The sequence below is a fragment of the Cupressus sempervirens genome, chromosome 3, assembly GCF_028749045.1.
Source record: "Cupressus sempervirens isolate cs-2001-9-10 chromosome 3, ASM2874904v1, whole genome shotgun sequence".
Taxonomy (NCBI): domain Eukaryota; kingdom Viridiplantae; phylum Streptophyta; class Pinopsida; order Cupressales; family Cupressaceae; genus Cupressus; species Cupressus sempervirens.
In genome coordinates this window covers 87,798,720-87,821,318 of record NC_143120.1, presented here as the reverse complement: position 1 = coordinate 87,821,318, position 22,599 = coordinate 87,798,720, and positions in this window count along the sequence as shown.

Genomic DNA, 22,599 nt, shown 5'->3' with positions numbered 1-22,599 from the left:
ATAATAACAATCCATAGATGTTATGTGATACCATTGATTGTATAAATTTAAAACTTAGTAAATTGCTTACAATCTTGTTGTGCACTCAATAATTTGGTGAGGAAGAAATGTTGATAGATAATGAGGATATAGTAATATACTAATTGACACATTAATATATATTGTAATGATTAATGAATGTGTGTACATTGGTAATGAGGATAATAAGTAATTATGATCCCCTTCCCTTACATGCTAGAATCACGACCTAGTCCATATGATACAACTGACAGACCCTAATAGAATATTAGTATCAGAGGCTTGTTAGGATATGAATTACCTCACTAATTTATGAGTGTTGTATCTTGAACTTGCTCGTTTGACTCGTGACGCTAACTTGAACTAGACTGTCATCCAATCTATTTGAAAACCACCTGTGACTAAAATGTTAACACCTTCACACTATTCACATGAGTCTTGAACTCCTATTCAATGATAACCTTGTTTTACAATATGTAATTTCTTATGCGACTTCATAAGCTAAAAAAAAAAAAAAATTGTTGTGTTTTCACTAGTAAAATTTAGGGCATGACACATGATCCATGATAAATTGAACAATACTAGATACTAAATTAATATGTATATCATTGTGCACGTAAATGATAAAAATATATATCAAAATACATGTATCCATAGACAAAATTTTACACAAATATATATAAAAGATCATGTATCCATAGACAAAGTACTCAAATATATATATATCAAAATACATAGATCCATATACAAAATGTGGCTGATCCTGCCATCAGAATGTGTATAATATCAATGTTTCTATATACAACATGGCATATGCCATCTCAAAATGTCTCATGATGCATCCTACAAAAACTATACTATTCTAGGGTGTTGGTGGATGATCAAAATGTAGCCTCTTCGTTGCACTAGGTGGATCGGATGCCTCCTACATAAACAAAAAAGGAAAACCCAAAGTTAGACTACTAAATTTATATGATTCTACGTATCTAACATTGAATTACTCAAATGCATAATGATCTTTTCCGTATTAGAGATTAATACTATCAAAATTTCATGATAAATACCTCTCTCGTCGACCTCCTGTGCCGGTCAGGAGTCCTCTCGTATGCCCTCGGCAATGCTGGTACCTCTGTGATTGTGGGCTGTATATGTTCAAATACCTTTGTTAGATGAATCTACAATTTAAACTATAACATTATAATTCATAGCATGCTAAATTTATAACATATTTAATCATGAATTCAAACTACAACTTACTATTGTAGGCTCCTCCTCAGGACTGAGTGGCCGCGTCATCAAATCTACATAACTGTCCCGTCGAACCTCATGTGCACTAGAAGTCTCCTATGAGATACAAAATAGTAGTTGTTAATATCACAGAAATTAGTTTTGAATTTATTTATGAAGATAAGTGATGCAAGAGCATCCCATGCTCATCAGTGGAACATTGAAGATCCAAGGCATTACAGAGGTCATGGAACATCTCTTGAAGTCAATTGGGAAATCCTTGCACCAATTATGGCTCATGGAAGCATACAAAGTTATAATGTTGGACTCATATGTGGAAGAAAGTTGTAATTGGGCATGAGATAGGATTTTAGGATTTCATATGGTAGATGTGTCATTTGATAGGTTCATGTAGGTTGTCATGATCATATCTTGTCATTAGACAAGTCAAAACATTCTAGAATTGAGTTTTGGGGTTTGAACAAGTAGGCCCTGGTTTTTAAGCCATTTTAAGGAGGGTTTTGAATTTTGGGTGTTTAGGAGTGTGACCAAGACCTATAATCTTGAAAATCCTTAGTGTGTTGGTCCCTTTGTTGAAGCCTTGGTGTGTCTAATTCCTTCTTGTGTGTCCCAGAGTTGAAAGGTACATAAGTGGTGTCCAGAGATTTCTTGGTGAGGAAAGAAAGAGAATCAGTGAGTTGGCCCTTGGGAAGGAAGAAAACTTGTTCTGAAAATGCCTCCTAAAAATCAAATGGCTAGAGAACTTGTAGAATTGAGAGAAGAGTTGGCAAAAGAGAAAAGAGAGAGGAGAGAACTTGAAGCATCTAGTGTGAGGGAAGAAAGACAGATGAGAAGAGAGAGGCTGAAGCTTATTGCAAGGATAGAATCCTTATAAAAGGAAAGGCAAGAACCTAGAGGAGAAGAGGTTAGAGGAAGAAATCATGGAGAGAACCATGAAGAAGAAGAGGTTGGTAATGCAAGGCAAGAGCATGAGACAACAGATGATCCTGAAGAAAGGAGATTTATGAGAATCATTAATGCAGTACAAGGTAATGGTGGGAAGAACCATATTGATTTTCCAATATACTAGGGTAAAATGGACAGTGAAGAAGTGCTAGGGTGGATAGAGGCCCTTGAGAACTACTTTGATCTTGAAGACATAGAGGCAGATAAGAAGGTGAAAGTAGCAACAACAAGACTGAGAGGAACATCACTCACTTGGTGGACTAGTGTTCAGAATGAGAGAGAGGAAAGGTGGTGCAGGGTACCTAACCTATGTGGCAGGGGGGAACAAGTATCTCTGTTGCCGGACACCTTGCCACTCCATGAAAGCGAGGATTCAAGTAGATTAGGAAGTTGGAATAAAGGTTTGGTCCATATTTTACAAGTTGGTCTATGTTTTGTAATAAAGGCACATGTAAGGCCCACAAGCATTTTTGTGTGGTTATAAACCAAGTGACTCCATGGGACCAAAAGGCCTTAGAATAGGGTATTTAGAGTCTAAACAGTATTAGAAAAAAGTGGTTGTTTGTTTGTTTTATGGTTGGGAACGCCTATATGGTTGTTCCAACGGTCATGTAGACCTTTATATATGTCATATGTGATCTCAGTTGAAAGGGGGAGATCAGAGTGTACGGTGGTTTGGAGAAAAAATAATAAAAACTTCAATTTTATGAAAATTTAGTTAGTTGCATTTAATACATCCATATGACCAATTTTGAGTCAATAGAATAGTTTAGAAAGTTAGGGAATGCATAAAAACTATAGTTTGAAATTTTAATTTCAAATTCAAACGGTCATATTAGTTTTGGAGAGAAAGTAGTAATTTGGTATTTGTTTGATTAAATAAACCTTTGTAACCAACTTGGTCGGTTGGACAGGTGCATATAAGCCTATTTAAGTTGTAATGAACATATGCAAGACATGAATCATTATTGTTACGAAAAAAATCATAGAAATTGTATAGAACAACAATCATACTTTCCTCTGCATCAATTAAAAAAATAAAAAATAAATGATACTTATACATACAATGGGGCTCTCTGTGTGAATGAAAATCCCTGATGATATAGGACGCCGAATCTGTACAGGCTCATCACCAGTAGCCACACCCTATATACAATAAATAATGTAATTAAATGAGATTACCATAAAAATTTTACAAGAATGCATCAATATTTAATCAATTAGAAAACATCTAATTACCTTTCCTTTGTCAATGCATGCTGGCTCACCCCCCGCACTTTGTCCCCCTGGGGCAGGTGGTATCTGCAAGATAAAAGAAAGATTAGCAACCATATATGCTACAATATCAAATAGAAAAAAGAAATTCGAACACAACATAATGTACCATAGATGTCTCAAGGCCAAATGAAATGGCCGAGAGTGTAGCATCATCTATCTGTCTGAGCTCCTCCTCGATCATCAACTAAACATGAATGAAGATCACATACATGTAAAAGTCAGTATGTCTTAAAAATTAAAATTACTCTATTATAAAAATTAACTTTAAATCACATATGTCATAACAAAAAAATGTATACACGTACCGACACCGAAGGAGTCCATGCCTCTACATTCCCCTCCTCTCTCGCGTCAGGGTCTGTAGCCTCTGCACGTGCGTCTGGTGTATCCTCGTCTGATACAAAATGATACTCAGGAAGATCACCTATGGGACTTAGGCAAATATTCTTGCATGTAATGCAAGTGTGAGGCACAAAAATGTGTAATGAGCTAGCCGATGATGAACTGGCACCAACATCATCAACACGAGGAGGCAAGACTGACCTAGCCTGAGATATCATTAGGCTACTCAGCCTATGAATGGCTCTGATGGTCTGAGAGCTAGCCTCTACCATAATATCTGGATGCTACACTCGAGGAGGGGGGGAGATATCAGGGGGGGGGGGACAAAAGTGCCAAGTTTCTTCCGCTGGGAAGAGGGTCTATCCTGAGGAGCTCCTAGTCCTAAGCCCATGTTGGGCTTCATGCTCCAATAGTTCACTTTAAGTTTCAACACAAATTCTGCATATAATTTTTTAAGGAAATAAAATGGTATGTCTAAATTGCCATGTGGAGGGATATCAAAGACCATCCACCAACGGTCCCAAAAATTTGCACGTATGGTGTCATTTGTGCACCATTTAATCGATAGTTTGGTTTTTTTTGGGTCAACTGGTATACCCGTTTTTGGGTTAGCAAAAAGGCTTGCCAAATCATCTTTGGTTATGTTGCCACGACCTCATCATAATCCAAAACATCATCAAACATCTGGTGCATTTCATCATGCCAACGAAGAGTGCCATTTTGTTGGTTTGTAAGAGTTTCAATGTTATCCACTATGGTGTTTAACGTGGAGAACATAGGAGCCAGTGCAGGTACATTATTGTATGTTCTATGCAAACCTCTCAACTCAGTGAGATTTTCATTTATCAAATCCTCAATTCGAGGAGGGTTTTGAGGAGGTAGAGGATCATTTGGTGGACGATTTTGTGGGGATACTGGATTGTTTGGTGGTGGGTTGCGAGGAATATTATTCCCTGCCTCAGTGTCATCATTTTGATAAGCCATTCCTATTGAATTGCAAAACGTAATATATATTAAAAAAAAAAATCTAAATTTTAACCATTTTTGTCAAAAAAACCCTAGATTCAAGTAAAACAAACAAAATCTTGTTAAAATCTATTAAATTTAGGTTAAAAATGAGTTAGGGGGGGGGAAACATACTTGATATTTGATATCCGATTTGCTATCTGATATCCGATTTATTATCTGATATCCGATCTGACTGGCCCAAATTCGCGTGAAAATAAGGGCCGCGGGTCTGTGATTTTGTGTTTAATCCATGCACAGGTATTGGATATCCGATATTATATCAGATATCTGATATTATAATATATATAATATAACATATATATTACATTTTATATATTTTTATATTATATTTTATATTTATTATATTAATTTACTATATATTATAATATAAAATATTATTGTTATACTATATTATTATAATTTATAATATATTATACTTTTTTATTATATATTATATTATAAGATATTACTTTTTATTATTATATTATATTACATTACTATATATTATAATATATGAAATATTATATTATATTATTATAATATAATATGTTATTATAATATTATTATTATAGTATAATATTATACGATTATAATATAATAATAATATTATTATTATATTATAGTATAATAATTATTATAATAATAATATTAAATAATAATAATATTATTATAATATAATAGTATGATATATTATTTAATATTATTATTATTATTTTATATCAATAATAATAATATTAAATAATATATCATACTATTATATGATTTTAATTATTAGTCGGATATTGGATTTAAAATCGGATATCCGATATGATATCGGATATCTGATAAGGCTCAGCTTAACCTTCCAGGTTTGGTTCCTGGATAGGTAAAAAAAAGTCAGAGCGGATTTTGAAGCGCTTTTAGGCGTCTTCAAACTCTTTTTTTTTCACATCGCCACTTTTTGGCACACCATGATCCTGCACATACCCTGCAACCAATAAGTAAAGTGAAAGAATTGAGTAGGAAAAAGAGAATGAATATTGATTGTCGATTCATACCTAACCCTAAGTCTTTGAAGCCTTTAAAAGGAGGATGAAACCCCATTATGTGTGCGCATGAGTAAGAGATCATGGGAGAATGCTAGCAAAATATACAAGGGTGTAAAAATTTAGAAATAGTAAAATAGGATTGCAGAATTTAGTTGATCAAGAAAAAAGTATCAAAATTTCGAGGAGAGACATATTAGATCAAGCAGCAATAAGAACAAACAGAGAAGAACAAGGATTTGGAATCAGAAATTGAAGATTGCAAGTCATCAGGTCAAGACTTTCTAATACTCTCTAGCCATTGTATTAGGAATGAAAATTCTATGATGATAGGTTGGTTTAATAACCATGTTGTAAGCCTTTAAACAAGGTGCTAACTCCTTTAATAGGGTAACATTCCAAGAGAGTGTTTGTAAATACTTTAACTAGGTCACTTTTAATAGGGTGTAAAGTCTTTAACATGACATACCTTTCATAGGATAGACCATTGGAAGTGATCAAACTTTGTAACCTTAAATAGTTACATATTGCTGCAGTGATACTTTGTGGGTATCATCCCCACCCTAGTTTTACCTTCTCATTTTGGAGGGTTTCTAGGTTACCAAAATCTTGTGTTATCCGTTTTCATGCGTGTCTTTACATTCATGTTTATTAGATGAATTAGATGCATGTGAATAATTTCAGGTAAAAGATTTTGAAAAGGTTAAAGTTAGTTACTTCTGATTCACCCCCCCCCCCCCCCCCCCCCCCCCCCCCACCCCAAAGAAGTAAATCTTCCCACCTCTATATTTTTATAGACACAACTTTTTACTTTTACCCATACACATCAACAATTTTTCTACCTTAGATATTTTCTATCTTTAGAAGATAAAATTTTCAATTTCATGCTTTCTACTTCTTGTTATCTTATTTTGTCATATAACCATTTTTTTTTGTTTCTCAACACAAAGTTGGTAGAGGGTAACCTATTACTCTCATTTCTTCTAATGGCATTGTTCAAGTATTGACCATGGGTCCAATCCCATGCATAGAGTAGTTTGGGGCCTCCTATCAATCAATTATAATTATTTTAGTATAAGTAATATTAATGCTCATAATGATTCCATAGAAAGATTCTTGATGTGGCATTAAGTTGTTTAATTTTTTCCACCTACAACTTGGGTTTTGAGTTGGGATCTATATATGGTTAAAACAACATGAAATAAATAATTTATTTATCCATTTTGATGGACATTTGGAAAACTTAAGGCTTAGTTTTACATGCACAATAAATTACGCCTTTTTGAATCCATTCTCAATTTTAGAAAGACTTGATAATGTCATGATCTTGGCTCAGTCTTTCTCCTTGGGAAAAAATAAAGGTTTACTTGTTCTAACTCTTTTTCAGGTTAATTAGTTCGATCACTATTCAATTAATTTCATCATTATTTGAGATATAGATATGCATCCCTTTAAAATTTCATTCATTTATAACATGCCTTTTCTACATCAATCTATAATTTCCTACATTCAATAGGTTGGAAACCTTGAGCCAAGTCCAATTAGCCAACTATCTACACTATTTGGTGGAATAATTTTAACTCTTGTACATAACATAGTTTCTATGAATCTATGAAAGATAATTACTCATATACAATATGTGATCTTATAACACAAACATAAAGGATTTATCTATTACCTTAATAAATTTTTCTTTGAATCACTTGTATCTTTCCTTGTAGATTCAGGTTTCTCAACTCTTCTACTAAGATTAGGTTTGAGACAACCACTCTATTAAAGAATATGAGATTGGGTCATACTTCATTAGGTCAAAGTGGGTGATTTATCTTAATGAACCATTTATTTGCCTCAAAATTTGTCAATGCTCTCCCAGTATTAAAGACATCAAGGAAGGCTAGATAGTGCTCTCCAACCTACTAGATATTCCTGAATCCTTTATGGAATAATGATAATATGTCTAGTATAGAAGGAAGTTGTGCTACCAAAGATTAATTCCTAAAGGATTTCATTATCATTGTTCTTTCTCAGCTCTCTAATTATCAAATTTTATTTTTTTTCAATTAATTGTTACTCTCAAGGATCTTATTTAGAATAACTTTATTCCATGATAGGTTACAAAAATTCTAGTTGTGATTGTTTCCCTTGTGACTTCTATAGATCCTTATGTCCTTGTGTGGCTTCTACCCTTCATAAGGTCTATCTTTAGGATTCTTATGCTCAATCCTTTGGTCAACTAATCAATAAATTATATTTATCTAAAAGGCATATGTAACTAGAAACCCTTTACTTAGTTATGGGAGTTGCAACAATGAGTTACCAACATGCAAATGGGTCTTGCATGCCTAGGGCATCAATTCATTAATTATTCCCTGAAAGTACAAGTCTAAAATCAAATAAATCTTATATTAAATTTGAAATAACATGATTTCACCAAAGGCCATTAGATTCCCATGGTAAAAACCTTGGCTATGCTTTTAAGTCCTTCAAAACCCTACGTTAGCAAGAAATTTGGACCAACCAATGCAAAAATGTGAATATCTTGATATTGGTGAAGGTGGAGACTTAAAATCAAATGAATTGGAAATATATCTCATTCATCTATCCCAAAATTTGGATCTCAACCCTTGGAGCATCGGTATAGCCCCATACGCTGTGTTACAGCAGTCAAATTCTAGGAAATAGGGTAATTTTTATTGATTCAAAATTTGTAATACATCTTCTTTCCTATCACCTTCATGAAAGGGATTCTTATTTTTGTTCCAATGGTCAAAATAATAAAATTTCCAACCTATTTTTTTCATTGGGAATTATTTGCATTAGTTTGCAAAAAGTTTCTTAAAAGTTGCTTTACAACTTTTGAGTAGTTTTGCATTTTTTGCAATTGTTGCAAACTATATGAAAAATGCTATGAGAACTAATATAACTAATCCGAACAGGACCAAAAAATGTCAAAAATGAAAATATGCAAAATCCTAAGTTTGTAGGCTCTTTGACCACCTTTGACCATGGTTGGCCAAGGACTTACAATGTGCCAATCTTGGAACTAGGTCTTACAATTTGGTATAGATGCCTAAATGATAGTTCTAACCTATTCTATATGTTCTTAGGAGTTTGATGATCCATTATTTATTGTGGGTGCTCCTACACCATGAATGCAATACATAAGCTCTGAAATATGTCTCCAACAATGCCAATACACTCCCCCATAGGAATACCATAAAAAATCATGCTAATAGTCTCCCCCTTTGGATTTAATTCCATATAGATGAAAAAAATATAAGTTCTAAGAATACCAATATATGTAAGAATTTGGCTTAGGGTAAAATGACACCAAGATCAAGAAGCTCAAGAACAAAGCACAATATGGACCAAATGATGTATTATCATAATAAGAATATGAAAATGAGTTAATCTATGAGTACATTAGAAGTGCCTATATATAAAGGCCTCTAGAATAACTACGAATTAGCAAAATAATAAGCCTCACAACTAAGCACATGTTGACCAAGAGTGGATTATCCTCCATTGAGCATAGAAGTTTGTGTGATGATGATGGGATAATCTTGCATAGGTGTGTAATGTAAAAAGATGTTGTAGGCACCATGTGCTAAAATGAGTTGCTAACTCTTGTGTTGTCAACAAGACAACTCATATGAGTACATATACTCCTAGGTGTCTAACTAATAAATAATAAAATAATGCATTTGACCTAAGTAAACTTTAAGTAAAGTGTAATAATAATTAATTATTTACACTAACACCACCCCTTAAGTGTAACTTACGGGAATGCACTTAAGCTTAGAAAAGCTATGATGAAAATGCATGATGGGTCCCAGTTACTAGGCCATGTTAGGTAACCACGTACAAATGTAATGATCTACATATAATGTGATGCAATGCAATGAAATCTCTCTAAAAATGGAGATAGAGGGAAAACCTAATGGGAAAAACCCTCCTCCAAAAAGAGAGATAAGTACAATAAAGAAGAGAAGAGTCATGTGACCCCCATAAGTGAAAAATCCCACACCCTAAAGAGATCTTGCAAATTAAGATACTTGACCTCAGTGAAGGGCTTGGTGAAGATGTCACAAATTTGTTGTTTTGTGGCATAATACTACAATGCAATGACCTACTCATGAATCAACTCTTTGATTTAGTGCATATGAACCTTAATTTGCTTTCTCCGCTGATGTTGGACTAGATGTTTTGAGATTTCAATTGCACTTTGATTATCAAAATATATGACTATGGGTCTAGGTATGTCAAAACCAAACTCCTTTAGGATTTGTTTTAACCAAATATCTTCTATAGCCGTAGTGACAGCTCCTTGATACTTAGCCTTAGTCGATGAAAGAGAAATAGTGTTCTACTTTTTACTTTGCCAACAAATGGGGTCAGAACCAAGATGAAACATGTATCCTGAAGTAGACTTGTGAGAATCAAGATCTCCTACATAGTCTAAGTCTATATAACCCACTAACTGTAGACCAGTACCAGCTGCATAACATATCCCATATCCCATTATTATAATTGTTCATCATCAATACATAATAATGGCAACACTATTAATATCTTTTATTTTCTCTTTGAGAATTTTATCTTCACATTGATTATTTTAGTCAAAAATTTTAGTTTTCTAGATATGTAATTAAACTAAGTTATAATAGTGCATTCTATTCCCTTCCTATGTATGTATTATTTATGCTAATACCTCTTGGTTGGTGTTAAAGTTATGATCTTCCTTATCCCTATTATCTTTTAGTGGTTGCATTATTTATTTTATATATATAGCTAGGTAGTATCTCTTAGTTTGTGAATTATTGTATGGAGTAGTTTCAAAACTTTTGTGTTTGGGTTGCAAGCACCTTCCTTTTTCTTAGCAGCCTAGATCTGGACTTTGACATCATAAATATACCACCTATCTTGTCTCCATTTCAAAAACATGAAGCATGCAAAAAAGTGTCCATTTCACTATTATAGTTATTGGTATTAGAAAAAAACTCATAGGAGCCATTTTTCATATGAATATACCCTTGCTCATTGCCAAAATTATTTTTATCTAAGTTTTCACTTCCTATAATAGTTTAGTCTATGAGGATTTTATGATAGTTTGTGCAAAAATGAATTCAATCTCCTATTATAAATCATGGTTAAGCACAAGATTTATGCCATACTAAACCTATTTTACTTTTTTCATGTACTACTACTATATTTAAGGTATGAAATAATTCATTCTTACATGATAGGTTACTTAGAAATAGATAGAAACATGATTGTTATTAAGATGATTATTAACACAATCATTTAGAAACTTATCAAAGGTTTTTATTATATAATTAAATATGTTATTTTTAAAAATAATAATTTATCTTCTAGTAAAACCTTCAAATCATCCACCATATGTCTTACTTCCATTCAAACATGGATGAAATCTTGACTGCCATGTTCCTACATGGTGACAATAAGAGGATTGTTTATTCCTCACATCACAAATATTCCTCTAACTTCTCATTTGAATTTATCCTCTAACATTCATGGCATTTTATATTTATTAAATAGTATCAAACAATCCCAAATATTCAACTGTAGACTAAACAACTCTCATATTTTACAAGTTGTTAGAACAACATTGTAAAATGTGCAATTTTATGGCATTACACTTTAGGCTGCTTTTGTAATTTTGCATCTTTGACCTAACATTTTGTATAGACATCTTCAACATATCAAAATAGACTATTTTTGACCTTTCAACATGATTGTTACCTTTTCATGGGCTTCCTTGATTTGACCCTCTAGACCTAGGTAGTCAAGACCTTGTTACACAATTTGGTAAGTTGTTACAACTCAATGATACAATTTCACATAATGACTCAAAACACATTCAGTTGTACTTAAGACATCACAAATAATTTAAAATTATTTCTCATATTTTGGTTTTAGGTATCTAGTACTTAGATAATTTGTACCAAAGAACAACTTCAATTCAACTAATGGTTTTAATGAACTTTTACATTCTTTTCCAATACCTTTTTAGAAAATGAAGTTGTGGGAAGACTCATCTAGTCAGTTGTTGATGCTCCAAGGTAGGAATGTATTATCAAAGAGTGATTTTATGATAATCCAATAGAAAGTTTGATGGATAAGAGGGGATTCTGTAAGAACTAATATGCTAAAAAATATGCATAATTTTTATTTAGAGGTATACTCTAGTGATATACTTTCTTTAAAGAAATTTATGTTTAGTGCAAAATTATATACTAAATGTTTATTCCATAAATTTCTTATTACAGTTAGATGCTTACATATTTTCACAAATAGGTGGAGGACATAGAATACATGCTTTTTTATTTTCAACTCCTCCAAGAATAGGTCCTAATTTCTCACCCACAGTTGATTTCATTTGTGATAAGTCAACATGGCACCATTAAATTTAATTTCTTTTAGTTTCAATATAAATTATAAAACTAGTAGAGACACCAAAAGTTTCATCATCCACGAATTTACACCAATCTGCCAAAATTGTAGGGGGTTTAATACACAAGTCTATCTACTAAAAACAACGTAAACTATAAATGAAATACCTACAAGTGTCATAGAAATGTTGTGCTTAAGGATAATGAAATTTCTTTAGAGAATGTACTCAAATAAATTTAAGGAATAGGGAATCATCATTTACCAAACATTCAAATAATTCATCGTCCAATTCCAAGAGCTATTCACTTATCTATTCAATTGAATTTGCAAATTCAACACATCTCTGCACATAGTTTTTCAGCATCCTTCAAACCATGAATAGAAGTTTGGCGATCTTTGAGAAAGGTTTTCTAGGTAGAAGTCTCACATGATAATCAACTGGTATAATTTAAACTTGTATACAATATAACATTTTTGGTTCTCTTCTTACATGGGCTTTAGGAGATTATGCTTCCACTTGGTTATTATTGTTGAAGAAAATAGTGTGATTGTCAGCCTCAACATGAAGATTGCATGTTGCTATTTTAGTACTTGATTTCTACATAGTATTCAATTGCACTTGTATGGGATATTTTCACTTCATCATATGTCACTTTCATTTGCAAGCTAGGATTTATTAAATCACTCATAAGATCTCAATCAGAGGCAACATTATAAACTAAAATAACAGGTGCCTAATCTTGAAATGTTGACTATGCAATACCTTGTCTTGTTTGATTGATAGTAGTTGTTGGTGTTGTATTTCCTACCTTTGTCCTAATTAGTTGAGAATTTGATGGGCTTACTAGAAGTATATACATTGTTGATTTGATATGCACCTAGATATGGTGCTAGCATGGTTGCAAGTGCCTGTGAAGAAATATCTAAAAGTTTCTTTGAAAGTTTCTATTTCTTTGATGTTGTTTTACCAACAATTCCTTGTGATAGGTACTTGAGAAATCAATATGTTTCTTTTTATCGATCCATATATTAGGAGATTGACCACCATTAAGGATTGTTTGATAAATATAGTTTTATCATACCACCAGGTTGAGTGTGACTATACCTTTTGTTCCCGCTGACTGAAATAGTGCTACCTTATTTCTCTCCTTTCTCTTTGATTTTCTATGTGGTTTCTAAATCACAATAAAACATGAATAATATTAATATACTTTTGATGTCAATCAGTCTCTTATGCATCATTCATGATATTTACTTGTAAACATTTGGATTGTCTTAAAGGTTTAATTAACTATAATTTGTTAACTCCATAATAATGCTTTTGCTTCTTTACCTTATCCTTGACCTATATGATTTGAATAACTACTCATCTATTACATATGTTATGATAATATTTTCACTCTTCTATCTATAGTGAGTTATATGCTCTAAATTAATCCCAACTCCTATAAACTTGTGACATTTTGTTACTGTTTTGCAGGACCCTAGTATATCTCCATGAATGTAGTAACTTTAAAATTAGACTCTTAAATGTAGCTTTAACTCATCTTTGGCTTTACTTCTTTTGGATTTTTGGCCTCCTCTACTCTTATCCCCTTTTTGATCCTCTCTTGAGGCTAGGGGGATTTATGAAACTAATAAGATAACTGAAAAATAAAAATTCTCATAAGCTAAAGGGAGATCTATAGGTGTGTTTTGTTCTAGAACAATTTTTTTCTGAAGGGGGGATGATATAGATTCCATGTCATTAGAATGTGCCTATTGGTATTCTAGGTTAAGACTATCCTCCTCAAATATTTTATGTATTTCTTCCCATAAAGGAGAATAAATATGGTGTGTCTCATGTGAGGGCCACTTGTTGTCAACATAATCAAGGGTTTTCGTAGTATTAATATAGCCATTCGTCTCTTCTTCTTCTATGATACTCATAGTAGTTGAATGAAAATAATAATCTATTAAATATTACATGTCAGAGGGCCCCATTAAGGGTACTAAAAATCTGACAGATTTTAACCTTTTATGAATCAAATATGGTTAGATATTCTTTGCTCAATTTTAACATCTATGTTTCCTATCAGTTGCCTTTTTTTTATTATTTCTATTTTTGTTGTTAATTTTCTTTTACATTTCACTTCCTTATGTTTTTTTGAGAGCTTTAGCTTCCCTTTCACTATAATCCCTTATGGGCTTTTATGAAAAATAGTAGCCATGATGGTTTGCGTCTGAGCCCTTTCTGCATTATTGTCTATCATTCTGCATTTAGTGCAGGAATTTATTTTAGAATATAATGGCCTCAACCCTCTATGTCCCAACAGTTACTACTAGTGCTGGAGTTGCTACTACATGCAAAAATGGCCTCTCAAGGAAAAAACCCATGTAAATTTGTGCTCAAGGTATTCCATGAGGTAATTCCTCTCCCAACTTGGTTTTGAAATTTTTTGATTTTGAATCTGCTTGCGAATGGCTAGAAACCCAAACCCTTACTAGGTATTTGTGGATAACACTCCATCTAGAAGCACACTGCATGAATGGGTATCCAAAGCCTAGTCCCCCTAGGGAATTTTCCTTGAAGGGATTCAAAACCTCACCAAGGGTTTTCTCTTGTTTCATTTTGGTAACCCCTCCCAGGCTGAGAGTATTTTTAGCCATGAGTCATGGACAGTTTGCTCATCTTTTCTTGTTTTCCAGAGATTGTCTCAAGAATTTTGCATCTCAGCTAACCACAAACTTAGGGTTCTAGTTTGGGTAGAGTTCCCTAGGTTTCCCATCCCTTGTTGGTCTTTTTGTCATTTCAATTTCCCAAAATTGTAGGCAAATTCATTTGCATGGAATCAGACAAATTTTTTAATGTCCATCCTTAGTGGAGGGTCTGTGTTGAGGTCGTCCTTTCTAGGGACCTTAAAGAGACCATGGAAATTCATATTGGTGCTACCACCCTTTTTCAAAAGGTTCTTTACTTGAATCTCTAAAATACTTATTTTCACTATTAATCTGCTAGTCACAAGATCAAGGATTGTCCTCTTCTTGAGAACAATCACTCTTAAGTGCACCTTTGGCTACTAAAAAAGATGAGTGGACAACAGTTGTCAAGAAAGGAAACAGTGCTACTAAGACAAACCTTATTTCTCAAGAACCTAGCTTCCCTAGCTCTAGTGTAGCACCTCTTGTGACCTCGGCACCAGAGGCTCCTATGGTTATGTCATTGCCTATTTCACACCCTACATCATAGGGGATAACTAAGTTGGAGGCAAGAGCTACCTGGGTTCAGGCACCTCAAGCAGCTTCTATGATTTCTTCTCCATCTCTCTATCACTCTCATAGCCGTAAAGGCTGAAATGTAGTCACTATTTCTTGGGATAAGTGAAGAGCCATCACTTTGGGTGACTCTTCATTTGAATCCTCCACTTTCTTACATAACAGTTTTTCCTTGCTTTAGGATGAGGATAATATGTAAGCTAGTTTATGATAAATTTTCTCTCATGGAACCTGTGGGGGCTAACAGACCTCCCTATAAAGTATTTTCATCATGATACCAAGCATAAGCTTAGCAATATTGATGTTCTGTGTTTGCAAGAAGTCAAAGTCTCTTGGTTCCTTCTCAACGCAGCTTGCTATGTGATATGGCCAGATGGTGTTAGTTTTTGTCCTCATCATGAAGCTGGTCAAGGTGGTGTAGTCACTCTCCTCTCCCCTTGGATTTTCCCTTTGGTTATTTCCCATGGTTCTGACCCCATGTAGAGAGTAGTTTGGATTTTGCTATCTTTTCAAAATCATTCTTTTGGCATTGTCAATATTGCCCCTAATGATGCAATTGAGCTCTCACACTTGTGGAGGTGGCTAGCTGATTCTTTCCCATGTACCACCTAGTTATTCTATAGGGATTTTAATATGGTTGAGATGGTTATTTATAAAGTGGGCCTTCTGCCTTTCTGATGGTTAGCTAGTTGGTAAGAAGCCTAGTTCTACATGTGAAATAAGTTGGGTCCTTAAAAGGTTGGACCGTGCTATGATTTTCGCTTAGTCCCTTTTTCCTTTTTCTCACATGAGTCTGCTACCTAACACTTTTCTCCCTGAGGTGACTCTTTCAAATCATTTTTCCATTCATTTCTCCATTACCTAGCATTCTACCCCTCCTCATAATTGTAAAACTTAGTTTTACCTTAATACTTCTATGTTGTCTCATCTGCTCACCGCCGCTCATATTTTACAAACTTAGAACCTTGAGCCTAGACCCCACTCATCCTCAAAGTGGATTTAGTGGTAGAACAATGCCATCAACCATACTGTAAGGTTTCTTTGCATTTATGGGAGGCAATTTACCATATACTACAAGAGATCCTATGAGGCCACTATCAAAGATCTTTGTACGACCACTGAAGCTCTTGCCATGAATCCATTTGATACAGATCTCCAAATTTAGCTTACCAACCTTGGCCATCAGAAACAAGTTGCGGAAAATTATACTACTTGGGGAGCTCAACTCAAAGCCTACCTTCATTGGCTAGAGGTTGGTGATCAAGATTCCAAGGAATTCTGTAATGTATTGAGGGAACACCACTCTATGGTGGAGATCAAATGCATTCAAGAGGGTTAGAATACCCTCTATGTCCCTCTTAATATTCTTTAAGCCTTTGTTTGCCACTATGAAAAAGTTTTCACAGTGTAGGGATCCCTTGGTGGCTAGCAACCAAGTCTTGCAGGCTTGTTTAGTTGTCACACCTAAAAGACTCACTCCAAAACAATATGCATTCTATGAGCAAAAGCTCACTCCAGAGGACCTCAAGGAAGTTGTCTTCTCCATGGTATATGATAAGGACCCTAGTTGTGATGGCCTCCCTTGTGAATTTTACAAAGCTTTTTGGGATGAGATTGGTCCACACCTGCATAAGATTTATATTGAGGCATACAATTCTCATTCTCTAGGAAATCTTACTAAAGGGAATATTAAGTTCATACCTAAGGAAGGCAACCCTTAAGACATCTACAATTGGAGGCTTATCACATTGTTGAAAGTCTCCTATAAGATCATTGCCAAGGCTCTCTCACTTAAAATTTGTCATCTTCTTGCTCAAATCATTCACCTTGAACAAAAAGGTTTTATCAAGTACCATTATAACTTGGATAATATAATTACCATGTGGGAAGGGATGGAATGGGCTCATCATTCCAAGCAACAGGCCATCTTTCTCAAAATTGATTTTACCAAAGCTTATAATAGGATTGAGTGGCCTCTCATTTTGGCCATGCTTCAGGCTCTTGGGTTTGGCCCTACTTTTTGCAATAAATCCAAATGCTCTTTGGAGATGCCTCTTCTTGTATCTCCATTAATAGCCGTTAGTCTTAAGCATTTGGGCATAATGATTCCATACAAAGATCCTTGATGTGGCATTAAGTTACTTAATTTTTTCCACCTACAACTTGGGTTTTGAGTTGGCATCTATATATGGTTAAAATAACATGAAATGAATAATTTATTTATCCTTTTTGATGGACATGTGGAAAAATTAAGCCTTAGTTTTACATGCACAATAAATTAGGCCTTTTTGACTCCATTGCCAATTATGGTCACTCTTGTAGTTCTTAAAACCCTTGGTACAAATTCTAAGATAACATTAACTAATTTTAAAAAGAATTGATCATGTCATGATCTTGGCACAACATTTCTCCTTGGTAAAAAATCAAGGTTTACTTGTTCTAACTCTTTTTGAGGTTAATTTTTTAGACCACTATCTGATTAATTTCATCATTATTTGAGATATAGATATGTATCCTTTTAAAGTTTGATTCATTTATAACATACCTTTTCTACATCAATATATAATGGCCTACATTCAATAGGTTGGAAATCTTAAGCCCAAGTCCAATTAGCCAGCTAGCTACATTATTTGGTGGAATAGTTTTATCTCTTGTACATAACATAGTTTTTGTGAATTTATGAAAGATTATTAGTCGTATACCATAGGAAATCTTATGACACAAACATAAGGGATCTATATGTTACCTCATTTAATTTCACTTTGAATGCCTTGTATCTTTCCTTGTAGATTTAGGCTTCTCAACTCTTCTACTAAGATTAGGTTTGAGACAACCACTCTATTAAAGAATATGAGCTTGGGCCATACTTCACTAGGTCAAAGTGAGTGATTGATATTTTAATGAACCATTTTTTCGTCTTAGAGCTTTTCATTCCTCTCCTACTATTAAACATATCAAGCAAGGCTAGATGGTGCTCTCCAACCTACTAGATATTCTTGAATCCTTTATAGAATAATGATAATATGTTTAGTATACAAGGAAATTGTGCTACCAAAGGTTAATTCCTAAAGGATTTCATTATCATTGTTCTTTCTTGGCTCTTTGATTATCAAATTTTTTTTTTTTTTGTCATCATTTGTTACTATCAAGGATTTTTATTTAGAATAAATTTATTCCGTGATTTCTTACAAAGATCCTATGTGTGATTGTTTCCCTTGTGACTTCTATAGAGCCTTATGTCCTTGTGTAGTTCCTACCATTCATAAGGTCTATCTTGAGGATTTTTAAAATCAATCCTTTGGTCAACTAATCAATAAATTATATTTATCTAAAGGGTATATCTAACTATAAATCCACTACTTAGTTATGGGAGTTGCAATAATGATTTACTAGCATACACATGGGTCTTGCATGCCTAGGGCATCAATTCATTAATTATTCCCTGCAAGTACAAGTCTAAAATCAAATAAATCTTATTTTACATTGAAAATAATAGGATTTACCCAAAGACCATTAAATTCCCATGGTGAAACCTTGGCTATGCCTCATAATCCTTCAAAACCCTAGGTTAGTAAGAAATTCAAACTAAACAATGCAAAAATGTGAATATCTCAAGATTGGTTATAAGTGGAGACTTAAAATAAAATGAATTAGAAATATAGCTCATTAATCTATCCCAAAATTTGGTTCTTAATGCTAGAGTATTTGTACAAGCCCGTACACTATGTTACAATAGTCATATTTTAGGAAAATAGGGTAACTTTTATTGATTCAAAATTTGTAATACATATTCTTTCCTATCACCTTCCTGAAAAGGCTTCTTATAGGCCTTCCAATGATTTAAAAAATAATAATAACCTATTTTTGGTCATTCAGGACTAGTTTGCATTAGTTTGCAAAAAGTTTCTTAAAAGTTGCTCGATAACTTTTGAACAATTTTGCATTTTTGGCAATTGTTGTAAACTTTATTAAAAATGTTGTGAGAACTAATCTAACTAATCCAAATAGGACCAAAATATGTAAAAAAATGAAACTATACAAAATCCTAAGTTTGTAGGATCTTTGACCACCTTTGAGCATATTTGACCAAGGGCTTATAATGTGTAAATCATGGAACTAGGTCTTACAATTTGGTCTAGATGCTTAAATGATAGTTTTGACCTATTTTATATTTTCTTAGGACTTTGATGATTCATCATTTATTTTGGGTGCTCATATGCCATGAATGCAACACATAAGCTCTGAAATATGTCTCCAACAATGCTAGTACACTCCCCCATAGGAATACCATATAAAATTTGCTAATGGTCTCCCCCTTTGGCATTAATTCCATATAGATGAAAAACATCTAAGTTCTAAGAATACCAAATATACTTCATCCTCATATACATTTTCTTCTTGGTTCATGTTGCTCGTAAATTTCATATGTTATCAAGTAACCAACATACATAATGAAGGTGTTAATCTCCTCCATACATTAGCATCATTCTATAAATATTCTTCTTCAATTAGATATATCCTAGAAAAATACACATCTCTCCCCCAAAGGAAAATGATACCATTCTCTTGCGAAACATATATATCAAAGCATTTTTTCATGTATGACGCAGTGCAAGGCTAGAAAATCCCCAAAGGAGATGTCCTAGCACCTCTTAATTAACTATACAACATAAATCCAACATAAGATACATGATCTGGTATGAAACTTAACTCTTTATTCATTAAAAAAAACTAATTAGATGCAATGTATCAGACTTTGAGGCCTTCTTGATTACAACCAAATATAAAGAAAGGTATAGTTTTGTAAGAATATCAAGATCCAATCATAAACTCTAGCTAGCCAAATCTATAACACAAAAACACTTTTATAGAATCATCTAGCAAGATCTAAACTTGTACTCGCAAGCCACCAAGCAATCTCCTTATTTCCCAAGCCACAACTACTAGCTCTACTCAAAAATGTTTCTCCTTTAAGATACTATATGTTGAATTGAATAATGACTCAAGACTCCCCTAAACCCCCTACTTATATCTGACTAAGGCACAAGTTGGTCTATAAAGTTACAAATGAAATAAAACCTTTCATTAAGTACATATTTAAGTGACAAGGAAATCTACAAGAACCATTAAATACAAAATGCTAACCCTCATTTTAACCTATGATAACCACACAACCAAGTGTCAGTAAATTTGAGAAATCTAGGAAATATTGAGAAAACATGCATGCCAAACTCTCCAAGCATTGTCGAGCAGCATAATATTGGTCAAGTTTCTTAGGTGCCAAAAAATACACACACTGAGAAATATACTGAGTACCGAGCAACATAGTATATGCCAAGCTCCATTAGTGAGTGAGAACCTTGGCCAAAACTACACCCAAGAATTGCCCAATAATGACTAAGCATCTTTCCTTTTATGACCAATTTCACAAATTCTAAGGTAAAACCACTTCACCATGTGAAGGATTACTAACTACCCTAGCATCCTCCTACATTAGACACCCTAGGTGCAAAATGATGTTCATAGTTCCTAGAAGAATGTCTTCTAGGATCCAACACATATAAATTTCAAACTGGTTCTTCACATACATATCCTCCAAGTCTTCAACTTGCACATTCTTTCCCTTGTTCCATTTCTACCAATCCTTTCTAGCAGCAAACAACTAGTTCATGTGCTTCTTCACATCCATATCTCTGTTCTATAAGTTTTCTTTTCATGTTGATCTATAACCCTGTTAGAATCCTTCAAATAAACTCACCTTCCAATACTCAGGTTCCTTCTACCAAGTTCTTTATCTTGCAGAGAAATAAGGGAATTCTTTTAACAACCCTTCTCAATAGTAATCACATTTTTGACACACTCAAGCATAGCCTTGTAGTCATACTACCAAGGTCTACCAAGTAATATGTAATAAATACTCATGTTCATAATATCACAAGAGTGAGTGTGCTAAGTTGGCGTATAAAAAAGTGGACATCGAACAAAAAAATGAAAATCTCAATAATTCGATCAAGTTTCCAATAACTTAATCAGTTTATTCAAAAGTGAAATGAAAGTCTAGCTTGGTATCCAAGCCTAGCATTTATAATTTGAAAAAACTAATTAGGTTATTAAATTTATCTTATTTAATAACTAGATTAGGGTTTACAAAACCTGATTAGGAAATTTAAAAGTATTCTTCTTAACACCCAATCAGGTTTTAAGAAACACAAATATTTTTATGTTGCTAGTGTTTGAGGGCATTTTATACCCTCAAACAATAGCAACAACATGGAGTGAAAAGGAGACAAATAAAGCTTGATCAAGTTTGGGAGGTAAAGAGTTTTTTAATTCCATTTTCATCCATGGCACCCTGTGAATGAGGTAGGTCTTCATTCTTTTCATTATTTATGTATTTTTTAATTAAATTTTTTAATGTAGCTTTGTAATTTTTATTCATAATTTTTAAAATGTTTTTTAAATTATTTAATATAGATGGATCAATGAATCCAAGAAAAGGAGTGAGAGGCAAAAGACCACCTCCTACACAATCATACACTCTACCCATCATGAAACAACCATAAAACACTCCATCCATTGTGACACAAACACAAAACCCTCCACCCATAATGACACAACCACAAAATGCTCACCTCAACGTTCTTGTTCAATAACCACTGCCACCTATAAACCCTTCATGCATATCATTACATCATTTAACTACTACATAAGAGGACATCATAAATTGCCTTACACAAAATAGTACTAACATTACCCAAATGGTCAATAGGTTGTAGTCATCTACACTTTCTCATCAGTCTAGTGAACAAACTTTAAAAAATGACCCAAAATATGAATGAGGTGACTAGGGAGGTTACAAAATGGGGTACATGGATAGATAGGTGTTGTGAATTTTATGCTAATGGGTTATTGTATCTGCAAGTGAAAGATAAGGACATCAAGAATGGTACTATATGTTCTCTTTTGACCAATCTAATATCTGGCAACTCCCTATTACACACAAAAAAAACTTTTCCTAGTCATTGGTGCACTCATACTAGGATGAGGTTATGTTTTTGGGATAGGT